The sequence below is a fragment of the Panthera leo genome, chromosome E2 (assembly GCF_018350215.1).
Source record: "Panthera leo isolate Ple1 chromosome E2, P.leo_Ple1_pat1.1, whole genome shotgun sequence".
Lineage (NCBI taxonomy): Eukaryota > Metazoa > Chordata > Mammalia > Carnivora > Felidae > Panthera > Panthera leo.
In genome coordinates, this window is record NC_056693.1 from 60,543,721 (window position 1) to 60,568,364 (window position 24,644).

Sequence of the window (24,644 nt, forward strand, 5' to 3'; positions counted from 1 at the left end):
CAGCCAGTCTGTGGAGGGTCTGGAAAACCCGGCCAAGCGCTTAGGATTCTCCTCTGCTGGCAATGGGGCGCCACGGAAGGCTTAACTCATCCCCAAAGTGTTTTCATTGTTTAAGAAATGTGCAAATTGGCTGCGTATCACCTTGATATCTCCAGAGGAAAGCTTCCAGAATTTAAAATAACAGCGCCGCCCGAATGAATGCTAAATGACAATTAGACCCTGGCGCTGTGTCCTGCACGGGTGTCCAACCGAGGGCCCTTCCCCGAGTGCCAGGCGATTCTCCCGCCAGCCCCCAGCCACAGAACGGCCACCCTCGTGTGTGCGTGACCCGTGTGGACCTGTTCACCTGTCACGTGCACGCAAGAGACACGAATGCAGACGAGAGTGTGGCACCCAGGACGCGGCGACCTCTCTGAGCCTCACGGTCTCCCCCGAGGGGTGCAGACACAGCCCCTGGAGACAGCCCCTGAGGGACCCCGGGAGACACCGTGCAAACAGACCCTCAAACAGGAGCGGGGGCAGGGAGGCGCTGGAGACACCCGCCCAGGGGGAGGCCGGGGCACCAGGAGGCAGCTGGGCTGACTGTCCCCAGGCTGGCGCTGATGTTCCCTCTCTACTGTGATGAGGAGGAACCGTCAGCAGGTGCGCCTGAGCTGTGGCGAGAGTCGGCCCCTCACAGCCGTCATGCCCGATGCAGGGAGCCTCTATGGGCCCGGGACCCGGGAAGGGCCAGACCCGTGGCTCCCGGCCCCTCCCAGGGGCACACGCATCCCCGGGGTCTCCCGCCGCGGACATCCCAGGGCGGTCCTCCTGCCTCCGCCTCCGTGGGGTTTGGGTTGCTGGCAGATTCAGGCCTCCTCTGGCAGAGCACTTGGTAAAGGCAGGAGGCCAGCCCGACACGCCACCGCTCACAGCTTATAGCACCCGGGAGGCCCTCACTTCCCAGATGTTCGGAGAGGTTCAGGTCCTGGCCCCAGGTCACACAGCATTGAAGAAGGGCCTGTGGTCCCCGCTCACCTCCTCAGACATCCACGGCTGTGGTTCATTTTATGATTTAACCGCCGCAACGCAGGAGGGGCCTGGAGGCTGGGTGGTCTCGCAGCACCTCCAGGAGGGAGGGAACTGAGCCCGCCTCATGGTGGCTACTGACCACATTCTGCGGGGCCCTCTCCCTGGTGGATTCTGGAACATTCCGTCTTCGTGCCCCAGGAGCCATCAAAATGTCCCGGAAACTCTAGCCGTACGTCACCCAGAAGGCACAGCCCAGACTCTGCCAGGGCAGGTGCTGCCATGAGCCTCAAGGGGATCGCTCTCCCCAGCTTTCAGTGCCAAGAATTTCTGCGCGTTCGCTGCGCATCCCCGGCCGAGGTCTGGTCACAGGCCCTGGTCACAGGTCCTGCTACTTACCCTACTTCCAGAGAAGTCGGCAACGTGCCCGCGGTGACGGGCCGCCACGGGCAGGGAGGAGAACCCCGCTCCGGCAATGCTCCACCGGCAAAGACACGGGGACGGGGGAACGGGGTCCCCAGCCCTCCGCCCGCCACCCCAAGTGGCCTCTGTGGACGATTCTTGTGGATGCTTCGGATGTTTCCGTGCGGATACACCCTGTGCGTGCTCACCCTTTAAGAAAAGGCAAACTCCGGCAAGACTCCGCCCGGGGCCTTTCTCCGCTGGGCTCGTGCGCGTCCGAGGACGCGGGGTCTCCTTGCCCGGTGCCCGGACGCGGGCGTGGTTAGCTCTTCCTTGGAGAGTTAACGGGATCAGAGCGAAACCAGCACCGCCGCCAGGCATACAGTAAGTGCCAACTTGGGGCCAGCCTACACCTGGGAACTTCCGGAACGCTCGTTGCCTCTGCGGGGCTCCTGGGCTCTCCCTGGACACTGGCTCACCCGGCCTGCCTGCAGCCCCGGGGGGACGAGGACAGGGCAGGACGGGGCAGGTCGGGCCGGGGCCACTGTTCGCTGGCGCATGCGGGTCCTTCATCGCCGAGAGCTCCTGTGACTACCGCGGAAGGTTCTAGGGCCGTGAATCAGGGGCACCATGAGCAAGGCGGCCGCGTGACGAGGAACCTAATCTGTACTTTCGCTCCATTCGACTCCACGTGGTGCAGTGTCCGTGCAAGACGCACGGCCCCAGCACGTATCCCCCCGCCCCAGGCGCCAGACTTCAGGTGGAAAGGGTGCTCCTCCCCTCCTGCCAGAGGGGCGCCCACCTGCCTGCCCGCCTTCTGCCCAAACAGGGTCCCCTGCTCCCCAGAGCCATCTAGGGAGGCGCCACCGAGAGCCGGTGTCCCCACGACCTGGGAACAACACCTCCTTTCTCTGAATTGAAAGAAAACAGCGTCCTCTGGAAGCAGACCTTTTAAACAGATGTTTCCTCTCGGCCCCCCCTTCCCCCCAGGCCTCCCTCGAGGTGGGGCCTGCTCGCTCTCACACCCAGGCACCGGGGAGACCGACGGATTTCAGTTCTTTTTAGGAAAGGGGAGGAAAATATTTTTAAAAATGTGTTTTACAAGCCTGGCTTTGCCATTGTTTATGTAAACAGGTAAATTGTTTCCTGCCTCAATTAAAAACATCTGCCACATAAATGAATACCAATTAACTCATCCTGTTTTTAATTACTCTGTTAATTACACGCAGGCAGCAGAAAGGACGGCTGGGAGTAGGAAAGCGAGTGCGGTCCCTCCCCCAGCTTGGCAAGGATCTGGAATGTGTCTGGCTCCTGGTGGAGGAGGGTGGCAGGGAGGTGGTGGCAAAGCGCCAGCCGGGATTCCCCCGATCTGGGGCTGTTGCGCGGGCACCTCTTCCCGGGGCCCCTGGCTCCCCGCGAGGAAGGCAGAGGCCCTCCTGTCCCTCAGGCACTGAAGACGGAGGACGGGCCTTCAGGGCACCCCCTCACATCTCGGCGCCCTTTTGCCGGGGGAGCGGGGCCTGGATCTCGCCCAGGACGGCCCGTCTGCAGGGGATCGGGGACACCCTAAGAGCGGGTGCCGCTGGCAAATAATAGCGGGGGCGGCGGCTGCTTACGGACACCTTGCCGAATGCCTGCCTTGCCCGAGCCTGGAGCCCTCAGGGCCGCCTCCGGGGAGCACCCCCGCCCCTGCCAGCATTTCCTACCAGCCTGACCCTCCTCCTCAGCCTCCACGGCGGGCCGTAACCCCCCGGCCCGGCCCGCCCGCCTCACCGTCCGGCCCAGGGCACGCGGAGGCTCGTGGGAGGCGGGCACAGCCCATCCAAGGTCCCGTGGCCCGCGCCTGCCGGAGCAGGGTTTACACCAGGACTGCAGTTCCAGGGCCTGTGGCGAGTAGCGTGGTCTACACCACAGCGGCCACGCTCGGGCTCTCTGCTTCCTGGGGCACCTCAGGGTCCTCGCTCTACCCGCAACGGCACGTCCCGCTTCCCACGGATGCGAGCGGCTGTCGGACCCGTTCCCATCTCTTCCCCAGGTTTGCCGGTTTACAGATGCTGAGATGGCCAGGTCCTGTCCGGGCTGAGGGGCCGACAGCTCTGCACCCACGTGCCAAGTCCAGGCAAGAAGTGGGCACAGGGCCGCTCGTGAGAAGGAGGTATGCTGTTGGCTCAGGCGGACCCAAAGGGAAGGGAGGGCCGCGGTCCATCGGCCACGTCTGCCCTGGGCATCAGCGTGGCTCGAGCGGGTATGCTGTCCGTGTATTGGCACATGAGGGTCCAGCCCACCCCTCACTCCACCAGTGAGAAACCCGATGTCCCCAGTGTTCTAGAACATTCTGCCTATCCTACTATGCGTGGGTGTCTGTTTAGGGGGCTGCCTGCGCCGCGGGGACGTCTCAGAGCGGTGAGTCGGCGATACACAAGAGGCCAGAGTCTACCCCATGCCATCCCTGGGGGCAGATCCCTTCCAAAGCTGGGTCCCGGTGCAGCCCTCAGGACCGGTGACCGGCCCCTGCTGGAATCCAGTCCCAGCCTCGGAGGGAGGACAGGCAAACAGCCGATGCTACGTGGCTGACAAGACATTAACTGGTCCAATCCTTCCAACAGCCTGTTAGGTCGTTCTGTCATTTAATAATCATAGTGAAAACCTAAAACGTGTCACTCCTCCCATCGTATAGATGGGACAGCAGAGGCACAGAGAGGTTCAGTAACCGCCCAAAACACACAGCTAAGCAGGCCAGAGTGGGGGTTACGACCCAGTCCGTGCAGCTCCACACAGGCCCCTGCCTGAGCTCACACAGCTGCCCGGGCCCAGCCTGGTCCTACGGATACCCCAAGCCTCCCCGGTTTGGCAAGCAGGGAGGGGAACCCTCGCAGGGTGCCCCAGTCAAGCAGAAGCTGGGGAGGGGTTGGGTACAACCCTCGGGTCTGAGGTCCGCCGTGTGCCCACCTCCCGGCCATGGGCCGTGGGCATGGCCCTCTGCCGGGCATGGCCCCAACATTTCCCCTCGGAGATGGAGGGGCGCTCGCCTCTGCTTCGAAGCGTGGGCGTGCGGACTCGGCCCTTCCACAGGTCTCTCTGCCGACGGCTCCCTGCCTGCCTCCTCTTCCAGGCAGGTCACCAGGCTGACCCGTGTGTTGGCTGGCGGTCTCCTGAGCCACTGGGGGCCAAGGCCCCATTTCTCAGGATCCACCCTGCACACTGTCCGGGAGACTTGCACACCCAGACCTTGCCCTGGGGTGGAGGTCTCCAGACCTTCTGGAACGTACATTTCCTTTCCACACCCAGCAGCCATCATGAGGTCTGGGCTGTTTCCCTGGGGCCTTCTAACTGATTTGAGCAATAAATTGCATCTAATAGCAGTGAAGTCATTTGGGGGCAGGGACTCCCCACAGCACGTGGGGCAGCACTGGGCCCACGGAAGCAGCAGAGGGTCCTGACACGGGGAGGCCGGCTTGCCAACCCTGAGCCTGTCTCCGCCCCCATTGGCTCTCCCAGGGGCAACAGGAAGCAGACTGTCCCCAAGGCCTGTCCTTCCAGGCTGGGAGACCCCTGGCCAGCCGCCCTGAGTGGTCCGGACCACTTGGGGGGAGGAGCCCCACCTCCACCAGGGGGTGCGGACCGAGGGGCGCAGAGTGCAGGAGGGGCTCCCCCACCCGCAGGAAGCATTTCCGCCCCATCTGAGTCCCACGGGGAACTCGGGCGGCGGGTGTGGACCTGGGAGAAGGCTGACGCCGGGGGTCAGTGAGCACTCACCGTGCCCGCCCCGGGCTCCGCGTCCACACCCGGCACCAGCCCCCGGGGCGGGACTGCTGGGCCGTTTCCCAGGACACAGAGAGGGCAGGAGCCTGGACCCCGGGCACCGCACGGCCCCCATCCCTGCTGGCCCCTGGGGCCCCCCCCCCTCCGGCCTTGGGAAGGCGCCAGGCGGGCAGATGGGCCCCGTGCTGGCGCAGCCGCGGTGGCAGCTGTGCTGGGGGAGGGGAGAGCCAAGCCGGGCCCTGCCGCCTCCCGGCCTCCCGCGTAAGCGGGAACCTTCTGGATGTTTTGACTCATTCCACCAAATAGTCTCACAGAACCTCGAGGGGATCTGGGGTAGGTTCCTGCTGAGTCAAACAGCCCTGCGGGGATTTTCTGAGGCCTCTGCGGCTGGTGGAGGCCTGGTCTCCCATTGGACGGTAGGGAAACCCCAGGCTTGGGGAGGCTGGGGACAGACCCTGGCTCCCATCTGCGTCCTCCCCCCACCCCCCGCCCTGACGCACACGGGGAGTCCAGCATCCTTCTGGGGGCTCCAGACCTGCCGCCTCGTCTCCTGGGTGCCCTCGGGCTGGGCCCCACATCACACTGCCCCCACCCTGCGTAGCGTGACAGTGTTCACGGGGACTTATTTTGAAGAGACAAGCCGAGAAGGGCGGGGTAGAAAGACAAGGGTCCCGGCCTCGAAAAGGCCCCCCACCTGCCCCACCCTCCCCGGCAGGGCGGCTCCTCAGGAGGAGGGTCCTGGCGCACGGTAGGTGCACCCTGAACGTCTGTTGGACCCACCGTCCCCTTCTGTGAGATGGGAGTGAGCCCGCCATTCTGGCAGGCCGCCGGGACGACCACCCGCTAAGGCACACCTGACACGGGAGGCGGCACCCCAAGCTTCTGGAAGCCACGGCCAGCGGGCGTGCCCAGCGCGGGCGGGCGTGCCCAGCACGCGTCCAGTGGGCGTGTGCTCAATTTTTGCTGAGCAAAGTCGGCCCATCTCGACAGGACAGACACCGTAAGGTCCCACTTACACGAGGCCCCTAGAGAGTCAGATCCACAGGGACGGTAACAGATGGGGTCCTGGGGCGGGGGGGAAGGGGTGTTTCATGGGGACGGAGCTCCAACTGGGAAGATGAGAAAGTTCTGGAAGCGGATGGTGTGATGGCCGCACAGCATGAAGGTACGCAATGCCCCTGAACTGGACGCTGAGACATAGTTAAGATGGTCAATTTTATGCCCTGTGTATTTTGCCACACTTAAAAAACCTAGTGGGGAGACTGAGGCGGGCAGGATGCGACTCCCCACTTCCTCCTCCCAGCCGCCCGCCCACACTGCTAACGGCACGGGTCAGGTCATGAGCGCAGCGTGAGGCACACGTGTGTGTGACAGGAGCCGGGTCGACCTTCCCCCCTCGGTGGCCACGGCCTGCCCTCCCGGCAGTGCCAGTGTGGAAGGACACGGCCCCCCTCTTCCTAGGCTCTGTGCCCTCGTTGACCCCAACTCTGGCTCCCCTCGGGCTGCAGGTATCGGGAGTGGGGAGCGTGATATGGGGGCCTCTGTGTCCCCTACGCTCCACATACGCGGACAGGCGCAAGGGGGCCGGGAGGGACCCTAAGGAAAGGTCTTCCCAAATGACCTCGTGAACCAGGAGGTCTAATTGGGCTGGAGGCCTTGTGCCGTGAGGATTACCGGGCAGGGGAGGGGTCCAGCTAGCGCCTTCAGGGGTCTCAGACCCTTCGAGAATCAGATAAAAAGCCCTGCGAATACCTGTTAGTGCAAGTCAGATCCAGGACTCCACAGCCACCACCTGACCTGTGCCCTCAACCTCAAAGCCCCCCGACACCGAACAAGCTGTGACCTTGACTTACAGGAGCATGCCTACGCTGACCAGACCGTGCCAGGTGCTGTGCTGGGTCCCTTGACCGGGTGTTTAACTGCCATGACTGCTGGCATATTCACAAGGAGCTTTTACGTGGATAGAGAAGAGCCTGAGAGACCAGGCCACACGGTGTGCGGAGTGAGGACCAGCGTGTGGGCAGCGTGGTGACAGGTGTCCTGGGACAGTCCCTGTAGATGGTAGCGACAGGCATCCTGGGACAGTCCATACAGATGTGCGGTAACAGGTGTCCTGGGATGGTCTGTTAGATGTGTAGTGACAGGTGTCCTGGGACAGTCCTTGTAGATGGTTGTGACGGGTGTCTTGGGACAGTCTGTTAGATGTGTAGTGACAGGTATCCTGGGACAGTCTATTAGATGTGCTGTGACAGGTGTCCTGGGACAGTCCCTGTAGATGGTAGTAACAGGTGTCTTGGGACAGTCCCTGTAGATGCGTAGTGACAGGCATCCTGGGAGAGTCCCTATAGATATGTAGTGACAGGTGTCCTGGGACAGCCCATGTAGATGGCAGTGACAGGTGTCTTGGGACAGTCCATTAGATGTGTAGTGACAAGTGTTCTGGGACAGTCTATTAGATGTGCAGTGACAGGTGTCCTGGGATAGTCCCTGTAGATGGTAGTGACAGGCATCCTGGGACAGTCCCTATAGATGGTGGTGACAGGTGTCTTGGGACAGTCCATTAGATGTGCAGTGACAGGAATCCTGGGACAATCTCTGTAGATGGTAGTGACAGGAGTCCTGGGATAGGCCGTTAGATGTGCAGTGACAGGCATCCTGGGACAGTCCCTGTAGATGGTAGTGACAGGTGTCTTGGGACAGTCTGTTAGATGTGTAGTGACAAGCATCCTGGGACAGTCTATTAGATGTGCAGTGACAGGTGTCCGGGGACAGTCCGTTAGATGCGTAGTGACAGGCATCGTGGGACAGTCCCTATAGATATGTAGTGACAGGTGTCCTGGGACAGTCCCTGTAGATGTGTAGTGACAGGTGTCTTGGGACAGTCCCTATAGATATGTAGTGACAGGTGTCCTGGGACAGTCCCTGTAGATGCGTAGTGACAGGCATCGTGGGACAGTCCCTATAGATATGTAGTGACAGGCATCCTGGGACAGTCCCTATCGATGGTGGTGACAGGTGTCTTGGGACAGTCCATTAGATGTGTAGTGACAAGTGTTCTGGGACAGTCTATTAGATATGCAGTGACAGGTGTCCTGGGATAGTCCCTGTAGATGGTAGTGACAGGTGTCTTGGGATGGTCCATTACATGTGCAGTGACAGGAATCCTGGGACAGTCCCTGTAGATGGTAGTGACAGGCATCCTGGGACAGTCCCTGTAGATGGTAGTGACAGGTGTCTTGGGACAGTCCCTGTAGATGTGTAGTGACAGGTGTCCTGGGACAGCTCGTTAGATGTGCAGTGACAGGCATCCTGGGACAGTCCCTGTAGATGGTAGTGACAGGAGTCCTGGGACAGTCCATTAGATGTATAATGACAGGTGTCGTGGGAAAGTCCCCATAGACGGTAGTGATGGATGTCCTGGGACAGTCTGTGTAAATATGTAGTGACAGGGTCCTGGGTCACTCCATAAGACGTAGACAGTGACAGATATCCTGAAATAGTCCACGCTAGGGATGTAGGGACAAGCGTCCCGGGACAGACATGTAGTTGTATAGTGACGGGCATTTTGGAGAAAGTCCATGTACGTGTAGTGACAGGCATTCAGGGTCACTCTGTTAGACGTGTAGTGACAGGTGTCCTGGAGATAAAGTCCCATCTCCGGGTCCTCTGTTAGTCCTTTCAATGGACACTGACTTAGGTCTCTGGCTTGTGGGGCCCTGGGTGGAGCCGGTCTGTTCTGGTGACACTTTACACAGCCGTGACTCTCCCCACTTCTGGACACAGAGGCCGGCCCCTGGGCTCCCCACGAGTGCCCCGGAGAAGCGGCCCTCTGGACAGCCAGCTCAAAGGTCACACTTCCTTTTGGCCCGGTAGTCACACCCTCACACACGCTTTTGTGCACAGTCCTCACGTGCACACTCACACGCACGAGGACTCCCCGGGCAGGGGGACGGTCTGGTCCCGGTCCCGGGAGTGAGCTGCTCTCCCGGCTGGACACTACCCACCCGCACGGGGACCTCCCCCCGCCTCCCATTCCTCATCCGGCAAAGCGAAGGTGGTTGGGAAATGCGCTTGTTTGGGCTTGACTCTTCCACCAACACACCAGCTGCTGGACAGAAGTGGCCTCTTGGCTGAGGCTGGTCGCTCCAGGCCAGGTGTGCGGGGCGAGGGGCGGCCGGGGTGGCCTCTCCTGGACGCATACACCATCTGGAGACTGACCAGGACTTGGGGTCACCCCGGATGCCTCCCTTAGCAGTCTGACCCTGATCCCCCCACTCAGTGACCTGTGTCTGTCCTCCTCACGGCCTCTGTCTCCCCATGTTCTTCCCTGGGCGGCCTTCTCAAAATGCTGATCTGACCAGCCCCGGCCCCGTCCAGCCAGGCTCAGGGGGCTTCCGTGGGCCTCTGTGACTCCAGGGACAAAAGCCAGAGCGCCCTCTGCGTCCACTGTGCCCCACGGCGCTGCCGTCTGGCTCCACCACTCGGCCGCCGTCTCTGCTGCCTGCCCTTGCGCGAGGCTGTCCCCAACCTCACACCGCGCAGCCCCACCCCAGGGCTCATCTGTGTGCTTTGGGAATCCCTGCGCCCCGGGCCCTGTCCTGCCCAACGCAGCGCCATGAGCCGCCCGAGCCGGCTGGGCAGAAGTGAAACACCTCGCCCGTAAGACGCGTACACAACTTCAAAGTCTCTAAAAAAAAAAAAAAAGAAAAAAAAGAAAGCTCTCAGCGATTTAAAACAGCAGTTGCAGAGCGAAAACACAACATTTTGGAGACATTGGCTTAAACAACATGTGTCGCTAGAGGTGCTGGCGGCCACGCGGCCACGATCTAAACTCTCACACGTGGCCGCCCTCTGCCTCGGCCACGGGTGCCCTGCTCGCGGGCGCCGGGCACACTTCCGGGCACGCGGGGCTGGTGTGAGCCGGGTCGCCCTGGAAGGAGCTGTCCTCCAGAACGCCTCCTGTAGCACGCGGCCTGGGGCCCCAGGGGCGCCCAGGAAGTGGACCCTCTGACTCAGATCGCGGGAGCAGGCAAATGAGACCCTAAACCTCCGCGAGGCACCCAGACGGGCCACGTCTTGGCGATAGGGACTCCCTGCGCCCAGTTGGGCGGCGGGCCCGCGGAGAGGGTCTCAGCCAGACCTCCCCACCCCCGCCCCGAGCCGCCACAAGAGGGCGCACTTCCCGTACAAAAGGCGAGGAGCCTGAGGCCACCGCAGGGCCAGGAGGTGTGTGACACAGGGCCTCGCAGGCTCCGGCGGGGCGTGACCGGTCACACCAGACGGCCGCCCCTGGGCGACGGCCCCCCTGCTCCCTGCCTGCGGACCAGAGCCTGCCGGGGCCCCCGCGAGGTGTGAGGGGCACAACCCGGCCGGTTGCTTCCACCCGGGGCTCAGAAGGACACGTTCTCCCAGACAGCAGAAGGGCCACCTGCCGACCTGCGGCCTCACCGGCCCGGGACGCAGCCAAACCCTGCCCTGGGGTGGCCAGCGCCCGTTCCGGCTGCTCAGATGCAGGGGCATGACGGGAAAGGGCTGTGGAGGGCGGCAGGGGCGGCCAGGGGAAGTGGGGGCCGCGGAGCCCCGAGGCCTGGCGAAGGACTCCTCGCCTCCGGCTGTCTGGGGTCCTGGTGTGGCAGAAACACAGGGGCTCCAGGGGCAGGTGACCTGGGTTCCTGAGCTGCAATCCCACCTCCGCCACCAAGGCCCAGCTTCAGTGTCCCTGCCACCAAGCAGGTACGGGGCCTCGGCTGTGCTGCAGGACACAGATGCAGGGCGGGTGAGCCCCTGCACAGGGCGGGCTGGGCAGGAGGGACACCAGGGTCCTCCCTCCGCAGGGCCACCCGATTCCCACAGTCGCCAGAGGGCACCAGGATGGCACTGGGTACTCCCCAGAGGCGGGGACGCGACAGCCACGTCCACAAGCAGCGATCAGCAAGGACAGCCCACGTGCCAGATACACCTCAGCACAATCGGAAGGGGGAGGAGCCCGCGTGACTGCATTTTGCATGTGAAACTGGAGACACAGAGAGGGTGAGACGTCTGGTGTCGTCACACAGCCACTGGGAGGGGAGCGGTGGGACTCAGAGAAGTCAGCCTGCTGCCCGTCCCTCCCCGCTGCCTCAGCAGATGGGGCAGGGCCTCCGCGAGCTGGATGGGGGCCTAAGGCCTCCTCTGCTCCTGAAAACGGCCGCTTGCTGCTGCTGGGGAGAAGGGCCCACGACAGCTGGAGGACTTTCCTTCCCAGGCTTGGCTTCGCCCAGGCTTTCCCGGCTGCTCCCGGGTCGGGAGTGACCAGCAGGGACTTCCCCACGGGTCCGTTCAGGGCCTCGGGCTCACAAAGAGCCCCCCTCGCCGCCCCCACCCCCACGTCTCCTGCCCTGCCCCTGCCAAAGGCTTTCCTCTGTCCCAGCAAACAGATGACGACCCGAACCTCCTCCTGCCACACCCAGCAGGCTCCCAGCCTCAAGGGCATCCCAGACTCCCGGCCGCGGACGGCCACCCCGCGAGCGAACTGTGATGGGGGGTGGGGGGGACGCGGCGGCTGAGAACGTGCGGGTCAACGGCAGAGCCAGGAGAGGCGTCTTCCTTATTACGGCCAAACCAAATGCAGATCTTTGTTTTCCTTCCCAGTGACATCTGGCTCCCCGTGAGGCCCCAGGAATTACAAAAAGCAGAAGTCTTAACTTCTGTTTTATTGCTGCAGGAAACTGCTGCAGACAGCGCGGGGTGGGAAGCGTCTTCGCGGCCCGTCGCAGGCGGAGGCTCAGCCGTTTGCGCCCGGGGCCCCGGGGCCCGGGTCGGGCTGGGCGCTCAGAAGCGGGAACGAGGAACCAGTTATTTGTCACTTTTACATCATGAGTCTCCACCCCGCGGGCCAGGCCTCTGCCTGCAGGCCTCAGTCTTTCCACTGAGACTACAAAGGCCGTTTCCAGTCCAGGAACTTGTCTCCAGACGGCCCAGCCCCCGCTTGCAGCCGTGCTCTTGGCTAACGGCGGCCCTCGGAGGCACTCGGGGGCCGGGTCGCCTCCTGCAGCCCCGCCGCCCTCTCCCAGCCCCGCATCCCAGCCCCGGAACCTCGGAGGTAATCAGAAGTGTGGGGTCAAGATCCCGGGTCAAGATCTGGAGGTGCGGTTCGCCGGCTCGAACGGGACAAAGGACAGCCCGGCAGCCGGTTCCTTGGAGCACGGTGCTCGCCCGGTGTGGCTGCGATCCCAGAGACCCACTGCCCCGAAAAGGAGCCTCAGGCCCATGAGCCCCGGCCCTCCAGGGTGCACCCCAGATGGACATCCGCCAGTCATGAGTTTCCAGCCTCCTCCTGCCCCCCACCCCCGGACACGTCAGAATCTGTGGGGACTCTGAGTAAGCCACACACCCGTGGTCTCCCACCCCTGTCCCCCCAGGAGGCCACACTGTGCGTAGACAGTGACAGGGCCTGACGCGACACGCGGGACTGTGCAAAAGCTCGGGGGGCCTGTCCACCCTCCGGCTACAGGAGCAGCACCGGGCACCTGCCTGCCTCCAGCGAACCTCTCTGGGTCTCGGGGACCCCGCCTGGAAAATGGGACAGCAGTCACCTTCAGGGTTGTCGGGACATTACATGAGAGGAAGCCCAGCCCAGCACAGCCTGCGTGCCCGACGCGTGAGCTCTGGTCATTACCCTTCTGTCCCTGTGGGCACGACACGACCCACATAGCGTGTGAGCTGTGCGTGGTAAACACTTTCTGGGGCCAGTTCTACGCAGTCGTGTGCGATCAGGGCAGGGCCACCCTCCTGACACTCACAGCTCACAGGGGCCAGAACCCTCCGCCCCCAGGCCTGAGAGGTGACACTAGTTACACAACAATGCTGTGTTTGCACACCCTCCTACAGTAGCGGACAAGGTCCTATCCTCCCACAGGGTGGGGGAGGACGAGGGCGCCCGCCTTGGCCTCCACGACCCAGACCCGGCAGAGGTGCTCTCCCCCTGCCCTAGGGAGTCTCTGACTTCAGGAGGCGCCACCCCTCACATCAGTCACAGCCGTGCCCCAGGTGCCTGAGGCCGTGTCAGGTGGGGGTCTGACTTCTGGGGCACCGACCGCTCCCTGCAGGTGTGTGTGGGGGTGCGGGCAGTCAGGCCAGGGACGGGGAGCACGGGCACGGGGAGGCCGGCTCACGGGGGGTGGGGGGCAGCGCTGGGGAGCCTCTGGCCGCTGGGGACTCCCTGTGGGGAGGGGGCGGGGCCGACAGGCAGGCTTGGGCTCCCCTCTGAGCTGGACAAGGAGGGGCCAGCGCCTCTCTGGGCGTCAGTGAACTAAAGTCCCTCCACCCTGGCCGGTTGTCACCCCGCCTCTGGCAGGGAGTGTGAGTGCTCGGGCTGCTGCTGGTGGGGGACAGATACCCTGGCAGGTAAGAGCCGGGCAGTGGGCAGGACGGCGCTGCCCCACAGAAACGCCAGTTCCCTCCTGGAAAGCGGCACTAATTAAGCGACTACTGTATGCCGGCTCTCCGCCACGTCTCAGGGACACGGGTCGCGGTGCCTCTTCCACATCTCGCACCCTGAACACACGTGTACGTGCACATCTGTCCAGTGACTCAGAAAGGAACGGAGGCCCACTGGTGCCAGGGAGGCTGCAGTGAATCAGACGACCCCGACCTCAACCCCCTGACGGTGCAGCCGGGGTGGGGAAGGCCCGCCCGTGCCAGTTCCAGAAGGTGGCAGGGAAAGGCCTCGCCCAGACCCCACCCTCGGCCGGAGCAGCCGGCCTCCGGGGTGGCGGCCCCGCTGGCTTGGATCTTGCGGATTAGTGGCTCAGCCTGCCGGCGGCTTCAGATCCTTGCGTAGGAAGGAAAATTAATTTCTTCCAGTCATGCAGAAATGAAAATATGTGCAGCCAAACTCAGAGATTTCCTGGAGGTGGTAACTCAATTACGCGCATAACCTGGTGACCGAGGAGGTGCTCCGGGACCAGAAAGGGGTTGTGGGTGGCCCAGGGGAGCCCCGGAGTGTCCTGGAGGGAGACATCCAGCCGAAACCTCCCGGCTCGCCAGCCCTGGCTGGGCTTGTGAACAGACAGTTGCCAGCCACGTGACTGTCCCTTCCCCCCAATCGCTAGTAGATGGAGGCACCTCCAGAGAGGGACGGATTCCACCGGAAAATCGGTCCTAACGTGATGTTCTCCCAGCCTGCGTCTGTCAAGCTCCCGGGGAGCCGGCAACACCACATCTGCTCCAGTCATCCTTCGTTCCTTCCTCCCTCGTTCCCTCTCAGCCCACAGGAGGGGCCCGGCAACACGGTCCCGGACAGCGGGGCCCAGCACGGGCTTGTGGGCGGCAAAGAACAGAACCCCCTGCCCTCCTGGGTTCCCCGACCAGAGGACAGAGCAGGGTGGGGGCGGGGCAAATGCGTGTCGCGCGCTGGCTCTCTAAGAACGTGCCCAGAAGGCGTGGACTGGCCTTCCTGCCCCTGCCAGGAGCGGCCTCTGGTCCTCTCCGCCCGGCCTGCCCCCCACCTTGGGGCTCCAGCCGCGGGAAGTTTCTCCAGCCTTGCAGCAACTTGCGAGAGCAAAGCCAGGATACGACATCAGCCCTGGCGGCCACAGCCCCCGAGCTCCGCGGGCCGCCCTGGGAACCTCCTGTTTCTGGGTCCGGGAGAGGAAACACACGCCCAGTTAGACATAATGAGGCGGCATCCTGGCCCCAGGGCCGGAGAGGAGTGCGCCCCGCACGGGACTATGGGGTCTCCTCTGCTCTCAAAGGAAGTATTTTTCCCCCTAGTCTCTGGAACAGGCCTGCAGTCAGCCAGCCAAGGTCCAGATGGTGGGGAATACGGGCGTTTTCGGAGGGAGGGGTCCCCACACTTGCAGGGATCTGCTCGCTCCTCTGTGGCGCCCCCCCCCCCCAACGCAGTTCCCAGGGGCCGGAAGGAGGGACAGCCTGGGGCTGTGTGTTCAGAGCCCAGCAGCTCAGAGTGTGGCTTGCCACCAGCCCGGCTGCCTTCCGCTCCTTGTGAGCCCGTCTAGGGCTGAATTTCCAGCCATCTGTCCCTCCACATCGGCTCACACCTCCCTCGGAGCCGTTCCCACAGCCTGGCTCCAGGCCTGCCCAACACGCAGATGGACGGTTCCCAACGGGTGTGAATGATCACTGCCACAGGGCTGCGCCCCAGGCACCGCGGGCTGTTGGGACCCCAGGGAGGGTCGTTTAAGCCCCTGTCCCCACACACGGGGAGTGGGGGCAGCCCCCCACCCCCCAGTCTCCGGGCCGACTTCACCGCAACACCAATTAACCGCGGACACCGCTGACCTGCCGCCCCTTGCCTGGGGGGCAGGGCCAGGGACTGTAACAAGACGACGGCGGCGGCGGCGGCGGCGGGAGGCACAGAGGGAGCTCTGCCCCCCACCCCCATCTCTCTTAGGGCCGCTCTCTGCGTCCCCTCCCAGTCCCCTGTCACCTGGACCCGGGCCTTTTGTCAGGAAGCCTGGGTGCCAGACGGGGAGCCTGCGGGACACCCCACCTTCCGCACGCAGTTCCCACGTTAGGTTTGACCACACCCCCGGCAGGTCAAGCTCGGCTCCAGGGGTGGGCTGGAGGGACCAAAGTGGGTGGGCACTGACTGGGCTGGCCCCACCCCGCCGCGGGCTCCAACTTTCCAAAGTGGGGAGGGGGCGCCCGGGGGCGGCCCGCACGCTCCGCGTGGCTGCTAGGAGACCCCCCCCCCCACCCCCGCCAGACGGCAGCCCGCGGGCGGAGTCGGGGCGGCGGCGGCGGCGGCGGCGGCGGCGGCGCGCGGGACGCACCGGGCACTTACGGTCCGGAGGTCCGGCGGCTGGGAGGCTCCCGAAGCGGCTTCTCCTCGGAACTCGGTCCCCGCCTCCGTAACTTGGTCCGCCACCCCCCGCGCGCTGTCCTCAGGCGCGCGGCGGGGCCGCCGGGGCGCGCGGGGCGGCCGCCTGGGCCATGCCCGGGCTCGGCTCCCGCCGCTCGCTGCCCCCGCCCGGCCGCCCCGCGCGGGAACAAAGCGCGCACGCCGCCCCCGGGCGGTCTCCGGCCTCCGCGGCCGCGCGGGTGCAGCCGCCGCGCCTTCCACTCGCGGCGCCGGGCTCTCTGCCGCGCGCTCGGCCGAGCGTCTCACGGGGCCCCGCGGCCCCCGCCCCGCGCGCTCCGCCCCCGCCTCCTGCCCCCCGCCGCCGCCGCCGCCGCCGCCGCCGCCGCCGCCGCCGCCGCGCCACCTGCCTCCCGCCCCGCGCCCATCGCTCTCGGCTCCGCCCCGGGGGGCTCGGTGCGGGGCCGGCGCGGGAGAGGGGCTCCGCCCGCCGCCGCTCCGGGCAGACAGCCGCCCCCGCCGTCCCCGCCGCGGAGCCCCGGGCGCGCCCTGCCAACTCGGCCGGCGGCGCGGCTGCGAGGATGAGCGGGGTGTGTATACGGGGGCGCGGGGTGGCGGGGTGGCGGGGTGCGGGGCCGTGGCGGGAGGGGGGGCGGAGTGCCGTGGAGGGGGGTGCGCGCTTCCCTGCAGGGGAAGGGGTGGTGCCCGGTGAGTGTGCGGAAGCGCGGGGTGCCTCGGGGGGCAGCAGCGTGGGTGTCGGGCAGGGAGCGCGGGGGGCCGTGCGTGGCGGGCCCCTCGCCTGCGCCCACCCTCGCCGGCTCCGCAGGCCGCGCCCTGGGCGGGCGGGTGGGGCCTGGAGCCGCGCGCGCCGCCGCCGCCGCCGCCGCCGCCGCCGCCGCCGCCGCCGCCGCACACCCACCTCGCAGCAGTCGGCGACCGCCGGCCTCGTAGTTTTAGGAGACGCGCGTCTGGCGTCCGGGGCGGGAGGCGAGTAGCAGGCGCCCCTCCTCCGGGCGCCGCGCCCCCCGCCCGCCCGGCCGCGTGGGGCGGGAAGGGGCCCGGGGCCGCTTCCGCGCTCGGCCGGCAGGGGGCGCCCTTTCCCCGCCGCGCGCCCCGGGCCCCTCGCGCCCCCTCCCCGCATTAACCCGGGCAAAAATGCAGGGGGCGCGGGGTCCCCAGCTCCCCGGCCGCTCGTCCCGCGGCATTTGCATGTACTTTCCATTTATTTGCATATCATTCTTTTAATGTCTGCAGAAATGCCCCAAGCCGGAGCCCCGGCCCCCCCTCCCCCGCGCACCCACCTTTCTCCTCCCCGACCGCAGCCCTGGCCCTGGCTCCCTACCCCCACCCATGTTGCCTCTTGCCTTAAAGCGCTTTGTGGCGTATTCGATGCCTTTGCCTGGTTAGAACGTTACAGTAAATCCGTGCCTTTTTCTTCCCTTCCTCCCCCAGCCCACACATGCTTCGTTTCTCAGACAGGAGCTGGGGTCCCAGGGTCACGACCTTGCCCGCAGAGGGCCCAGAACTTCGGAAGAGCAGCGCCCTGATTTGCATCTTATTTGGCATAAGTCTGCACATGAAGGTCCAAGGCCCCTAATTCTCAAGTATAAAAATGCAGCAATGTGCCAAAAAATATCCCTCTCCTCCGTGGGTCTGCTCCACCGGCCTGTTTCTCCCCAGCCCGTGACCTCTCCTTGACGGAGCCCTGCCCCTGGAGCTGAGCTAGGCAGAGGAAGCCCCTGGACACACAGCTGTGCCCAGGGGTCCAGTCAGCTGGGTCACCCTTGACCTCCTGGGGCTCTGTCCTTGCAGCAGCCACAGGGGGTGCGGAAAACAGTTTAATTACAACAGGGATGGTGGTATCTGTTTCCCTTGTTTCCAGAATGTGCTTACGTGTGGGCTCAGCCCAGTCCCGTGGAGGAGCAGAGGTCCTGAGCCCACGTCACAGAAGAACACGGGTCTGAAAGCATCAGGCCTGCCGTGTAAGACCACAGGTTTTAGGCACCAGTCGTTATCAGTAGCAGTCTCTTTACTCCATGGACCCTGAGATAGCAGTGACTTTAAGGTGCACTGGTATTTTATGAGTCCCTGAGAAAGCAGGACAGCTCCTGGGTTTAGTCCTAAGATGCCTCGAGGCTTCAGAGAGAGTAACACGCGAAAAGAGGGAGCAAGATGGGGTGACCGGACAGCAGACGCCCAGAAGCCAGCTCGGGGAGTCCTCAGCCGGGCAGGGAGGCCAGTGCCGCCCCCGACAACGGTGCGTTCACACCGAGCGTCAGCAGAACCGGACCCAGCCTGGGCCCGGGGTGCTGCAAGTGGGACCCCTAGGAACAGGGCTACTGTAGCAAAGGCATCTGAGACACGACAGATCCCTGACCCCAAGCAAGAAGCCGTGCTCTTCTGAGACCCAGCTCTAGGCCCTGGAGACCGTCCCAAAGGCCCTGCTGCTGGCCTGAGCAAACGCGCTGGAGGGAGGGAAGGAGCTTTGGAGATGGGGCTTCTGCCCCGGGGGGACTGACCGTGTCAGATGGGGGCCACATGGTGGCCATGGTGAGTCACGACAGCCGCTGTGGACCCCGAGTGGGGCCTGCTAGGGACACACACTGAGCTGAGTTCCATCTTGGCCTTTCCCCGGTTAATTCTCATCCCTCTGCCAGGCAGGTGTACCGGACCTCTGTTTTACAGGTGGGGGGACCGGGGCTCTGACAGGCTGCCTGACTCGTCCACGGCCACACGGGCCCACACTGCCTCTCACCCAGTTGGTCTCCCTGCTGCTTCCCATGGACTGGTCGCTCACATTGGAAATGGCTGGGGCACAATTCTGGGCACCGTGAGGGGACACTGAAGGCAGAGAATCCCATCCCTCCCCAAAAGACGCATGCAGGCTGGCCAGCAAGGCCCAACTCCCCCCCAGGAGACCGGATCATGGGCAAGGCAGGCGCCACCCCGGAAGCCCTGGGTCGAGGGGCGCAGAGCAGGAGGGCCAGGAGCAGGGAGACGAATGGGGATCGGGGCCCCCCCTGCAAGGCCTGCAGCGAGCCAGCATCTGCAGAGGCAGCAGCCCCGTGCCCCCTTCCTCGGGGTACAACCGCCTCTGCCTCCCTCCACCAGCGTCCTGTTCCCAGCACTCGCCCACAGGGAGCGCCCTCTGCCCGAGGGCTCACAGCACCGGTGCTGGGACCAGCACCCAGACTTTCTTTTTAAAAATTTTTTAAGGTTTATTTATTTTTTGAGAGAGAGGGAGACAGACAGACAGAGTGTGAGCAGGGGAGGGTCAGAGAGAGGGGGAGACACAGAATCCGAAGCGGGCTCCAGGCTCCGAGCTGTCAGCCCAGAGCCCGACGCGGGGCTCGAACCCACAAACTGCGAGATCGTGACCTGAGCTGAAGTCAGACTCTCAACTGACTGAGCCACCCAGGCGCCCCAGCACCCAGAATTTCTGACTTGCAGTTGAGTGGTGTCTTTGCGGCCTTGCCCTCTCTGCTCCTGGGAAAACAGCCCCATCACGTCCAGTCCTCTCCAACGGCTACTTCTAACGCGTCTATGCTTGATGTTCCCCCCCCCCCAAAAAAAGAGCCCTGAAGGGCAGCACCCACATGTGATCTCTCTCAACCCCACAGTTTCCGGCTCAGGGTTTTGACAAAGATACAACTTATAAGTACAGCTGACCCTTGAACAACGTGGGGCTTAGGGTCGCCAGCCCCTGGTGCAGTCACAAATCTGCGCATAGCTTTCCAAACACTTGGCTAAGAGTGCACTGGCTTTAAAAAAAATTTTTTTTTATGTTTATTCATCTCCTGAGAGAGGGAGAGGGAGACACAGAACCCGAAGCAGGCTCCAGGCTCCGAGCTGCCGGCACAGGGCCCGACACGGGGCTCGAACCCACGAGCCGTGAGATCGTTGACCTGAGCTGAAGTCAGACACTTAACCGACTGAGCCTCCCAGGTGACCCGCTAATAGTGTACTGTTGACCAGAAGCCTTAGCAACAATATGAACAGTCGGCTCACACATATTCTGTGTTATGTGTGTTATATGCTGCATTCTTGCAGCGAAGTCAGCTAGAGAGAAGAAAATGTTCTTAAAATCAAAAGAGAAAATACATTCACGGCACCGTATTGTGTTCACTGCAAAACATCTGTGTATGAGTGGACCCGCTCCTTTCAAACCCGCGTGTTTCAAGGGTCACCTGCACTTGCCAGAGGCAACGCCTGAACTGGGTTCTTTACTCCGGTTTCTCTACCCCGACCCCCGATAGGAGCTGCCATACGGAGCCCCGTCCGGGTGCCCCGAGCTTCACCGCCAGGTCCTGGCCTCACCGCCGGCCTGGGAGGCGGGGCTTGCCACGGGTCTCGCTGGCCCGAGGGGGACACCTGGGGTCCCGAGAGCTTGGGTACTTGAACGTCTTAGGCAGAGCCGGGTCCCGCAGGTCAGCCGGGCCCGGAGTCCAGGCCGTCAGCCACCGCAGACCCACCGGTCTTTAAAAACAATTCCGAGCAACTCTGGACCACCTTAAACGTGCTTCTGTTATATCTGAAAACTGAACGGAAATTTAAGCAGCTGCCAAGAATATAAAATGTGACACACCATAAGTATGGATTTTTTACAAAAAAAGGGTGGCAGATGAGTTAGATACCACTTGATAGCCACCATTATCAATTTAAAATACGCAAGTAAACTCTACTTTGGCATCTGAATTTTCACACAGCTCCCAAGCTGAAACAAAGAACTTTAAAAACAAACGTATTTTTTAAAATAATCAATACACCCAACTTGGGGCTCAAACTCACAACCTCGACATCAACCCTGACCGAGCCAGCCGGGCACCGCGAAACCGAGAGCTCTCAAATACGACACCGAAAGCACAATCCGTGAGAGAAAAATTGGATGAGCAGGACTTCGCCGAAATGAGAAACTTCCACCCTGGGAAAGACACCGTCGAGAGGGTGAGAAGCCGAGCCACCGACCGGGAGAGAGTGTTTGCAAAGACACATCTGATGAAGGACACGTACAAAGAGCTTACAGTTCAGCGAGAAGACAAACAACCCAATTGAAAAATGGGCGAAATACCTGAACAGCCACGTCCCCAAAGAAGGTATACAGATGACGCAGACGCATGGGGACAGGGGTTCCACGTGATATGTCACCAGGGAAACAGAGCCATCACCACCTACCTGTTAGAAGCGCTGAGATGGAGAACGGGGCCGACGAGGGCCGGTGGCAGGGTTCCCGGGTGCCGGCGGGAAGGCGGGGCAGCACGCGCACTGCGGAAGGCGGTTTGACAGTTTCCTACGAAACGAAACATGTTCTTACCGCACGATCCCACGTTCGTGCTTCTCGCTATTTACCCAAACGTCTTACACCCACACGAAAACCCGCACGTCGATGCTTAGAGCAGCTCTGTTCACGGGTGTCCACGCTTGGAAGAAATGAAATCGTCCTTCGATGATGAAGGCACAGATAGTGCGGTCCATCCAGAAAACGGGGTGTCACTCAGCGACAGAAAAGAGCCATTTAGACCTGGAGGAACTTAAATGCACATCACTAAGTGGAAGAAGCCGTCTGCAAAGGCCCCGTGCGGTACGATTGCAACATGTGGCACCTGGAAAAGGAGGGCTATGGAGACAGTAAAGGCTTCGGGGGTTGCCGGGGTTGGGGCAGGGGGCAGGCAGAACACAGGATTCTGGGGGCAGTGACACTCCTCTGCGTGATGCTGTGAGGGTGGTTATGTGTCACTGTACCTTTGTCCCAACCACAGAATGTCCATCACCAAGAGGGGACACAGATGTAAACTGTGGGCTTTGGTTACTATTAATGTAGTGACGGGCACCTGCGTGGCTCAGTTGGTTGAGTGCCTGACCACGTTTTGGCTCAGGTCGTGATCTCGAGGTTCGTGGAATCGAGCCCCACGTCGGGCTCTGTGCTGGCAGCGCGAGCCTGCTTGGGGTCCTCTCTCTCTCTCTCTCTCTCTCTCTCTCTCTCTCAAAATAAATAAATAAACTCAAGAAAAACTATTGATGTATCGATGTCAGCTCAGTAATTTCACATCAACGGGAGATGTTAATCACAGGGGAGCGGCTGTGGGGACGTGGTGTTTGGGAGCGTCTGTTCTGTGCTCCGCTTTTCTGCAAACCTGACACTCCCCCTCAAAATAAATCGTATTAACTTAAAAAGAAAAAGGCCAGCAGGCTAAAGAAAAGAACCGTCAGTGACACTTTGAACATCTCCTATGATAAAGGGCACGCACAGCGCGATGCGTATGCAACGGCCCCTCTTTGCCCCTGGATTTTCACACAGCTCCCTTCTCTCCTGGTTTGTTTACGTCCATCCCACCCACCAGAATTCTATCCTAATGTATTTTCAGTTTGAAAGCTTTTATTTTCCTATCACGCACAACAACGTAAATGGAATATCGGGACTTAAATGCTTTCTGCCGCTAAAGGTCGTCTGTCTTCTCCGTTGGGCTGCCGTCACGATCACTGGCAGTAAAAACGGTGTGAACTCAGTATACACCTGGAGGGTTAGTGTAAAAAGGAAGTTTCGGTTGGAAATACAGGTATCGAAAAGAGGGACGAGGCAGAGTTTCGAGTGGTTTCTGTATTATTGCCAGAAGGCGGGACTAGACACGGATCCGTTCCTGTCATGGGATCTCCCGTGAATCACGTCAATAAGTAGGTCAGGATGAAAGGCCTCTGTGCTCCCGAGATATCACTGTGGCCTCTTCAGACAGTCCGGTGCCCGAACCACATGCCGATCGGTCACAGAATGACTTAGTCAGCTGACCAGTCCACGGGCCCTCTGCAATCTCGTTGCAAGATCGAAAACCGCCAGAATTGCAAAAAGCTGTGTTTTCTGCAAGCAAGGAGGTGCAGGCAGGTGGGGCATCAGGGCTGGGCCCAGGCAGGGAGCCGTGAGCCTTTTTTTGGGAAGTGAGGGCACAGGGACCATTCCAGGGAAGCTGGGGACGGGTTGGCGCTGGGCGTGAGCGGGTGGCCTGCTGCCGGGCCGCCAGCCGTGGCCGGTGCGGACACCAGGAAGCTTCCCGCCCCCAGGACCGTCTCTTGGCCTCGTCCCCTGGCCCCTCACCCGAGGCCAGCCCGACTCCCACCAGGGATGGCCCCTCTCGCCAGGGGAAGCCCCACCCGGAGCCCCAGGCGGAGACGCAGCGGGAAGGCGGAGGGGTGGGCTGTGGGGTCATCCTGCCCACCCGGCATCAGGGCTGCAGCACCAGGCTAGGCCGGGCCCACCCGCCCCAGCGAGCCGGGAAGGAGCCTGTGGCAGCGGCTGAGGCATCAGAGGCGCCCTCCTCCTGTGAAACGCTTTCCCTGGGGTCTCCGTGGGGAACCCTGCTGCCTGGGCCTCCACCGTTCTCGCCCTCACCTTCCTCCCAAGCGCGACCCCCACAGGGGTCCGGGATCCTTGCCTCCCTGCGGCAGCCCCTCAGCCCCCGCCCCCCCGCCCCCCGCATCTGCAGGTGCACAGAGGCTCACCCTCGTGGCTGACCGGCTCCAGCACCACGCGTGACCCGTCCCCGACCGACCGAGACGTGTGGGGAGAGTCTCCCACGTGCGGGACACTGCCCCCTCCCCGCCCTGGCCCTGCCACTGCCCGTGGCCACCACCTGAGGACGGCGCTGGTGTGGGGGTCACATGAACAGAGGAGGGGGCCGCTCGGGACATTGCTGAGCTGCCCGGCCGTCCCCGAAACCCACCCTACTTCCAAGCTTGCCATTTCAATAGTAAGTTTCCTTATTGTTCAGGCTGGTTTTCGCCAAAATGTCTGTTTCTTGCAACCAAAAGCTATTGGCCTTCCTGTCCAGAGGGCCCTCACAGCCGTCCGGGGGCCACGGTGGCCCATCAATCATCCCCGACTTCACTGCACGTAGGAAGCACCCCGGGCGGCTGTGTGGCAAACGCCCAGGTACAAATTTTAAGGCGGCACCAAAAACTCAGTATTCGAGATAAACCACGTTTTAACCCAACATTTAAAAATGTTGGAATCAGTGCCCAAAAAACCCATGGGGAGCAAAACACGGAAACTTTACATGAAGACGGGATTCCCACCGCTGATTTCTCCCCCCTGAGACGGCCGGAAGACCCCGCGTGATGCAAGCCTCGCGCCCTGCCCTCCATGTGGGTCTCGGTGGTTTAAGGGAAGGAGGGGAAGTTGGGGAAGGAGGGACCCCAGGCGTGTCAAGAGCCACTCACAGGCAGTTTCCCCCTCTGTGCTCAGACCAGCCTTGCAGGTTCTGGGAGGGGAAATGCCTCGTCTAGGGGCAGGGCCAAACCAGTGGAGGCTTCCTTGGATCCCCCGGAAGGAGGACACAGAGGAGGCCAGCGGATGGCCGGCAGGTGCTGCCGGGAGGTCCTGGGCAGGGAAGGGAAGGAACGGACAGACACAGCCAGTCCACTCAGGGCCGCTGATGCTCTGTCCTCTGGGCGTCCCGGGGGACCCGCAGGAGCGCCCTCAGAGCCGTCCTGCCAGGAGACCGGGGACTGGAGTGTTTGCACGGGATGCCCTGTCCCTTCTGGTGAGGGCCGCTCAGGGACGGTCACTCCCCATCTGCGTCCCCCCCCCGCGGCGGCCGAGGGGGAGCCCTAGGCAGGGGTGTCGGGGGCTGGTGGCCCAGAGCCAGACGGCGTGCACAGAAGAGGGGCAGGTGACGGGTGCGGT

At 62.8% G+C, this 24,644-nt stretch overlaps 1 protein-coding gene across 4 annotated transcripts in view; it reads right to left on the minus strand.

Annotated features, from left to right (window-relative positions):
- CBFA2T3 (CBFA2/RUNX1 partner transcriptional co-repressor 3) overlaps positions 1 to 24,644 on the minus strand; it is an 81,735-nt gene that overhangs the window by 33,059 nt on the left and 24,032 nt on the right. For 2 of the 4 annotated variants that reach the window (XM_042918591.1, XM_042918590.1), the window contains exon 2: positions 21,146 to 21,260. The gene's annotated coding sequence lies outside the window, so the exon portion shown is untranslated. Of the gene's footprint in view, positions 1 to 15,947; positions 16,031 to 21,145; positions 21,261 to 24,644 lie in introns of those variants that run through there. The other 2 variants (XM_042918592.1, XM_042918587.1) reach the window with 2 other exon arrangements.